This window comes from Theobroma umbraticum, unplaced genomic scaffold, assembly GCF_002168275.2.
Source record: "Theobroma umbraticum cultivar Fairchild unplaced genomic scaffold, ASM216827v3 scaffold_146.0, whole genome shotgun sequence".
NCBI classification, from domain to species: Eukaryota; Viridiplantae; Streptophyta; class Magnoliopsida; order Malvales; family Malvaceae; genus Theobroma; species Theobroma umbraticum.
This window is the reverse complement of record NW_018397265.1, coordinates 3477638-3477885: the sequence shown is the minus strand read 5'-3', so window position 1 is coordinate 3477885 and position 248 is coordinate 3477638.

Sequence of the window (248 nt, the reverse complement as noted above, 5' to 3'; positions counted from 1 at the left end):
TAGACTTGTGATACCAGGTTATCTTGTATATGAATTGTCATGCTTTGATTTCACCTCTGCAGGTCTGGAGATGACCAGATGCTTAAATAGGGTGCTTTTGGGCATGTCATAAAGCATGCGAAGATGAATGAGTAGTCCAAAGAGGATTCATCACCCTAAGTGATTAGAAGGGGACATATCTCATTTGTTCCTGGCTTATATTAATTAAAAGTCCTTGGCCAAGGCAATCTTGATAGGTCAATATAGAA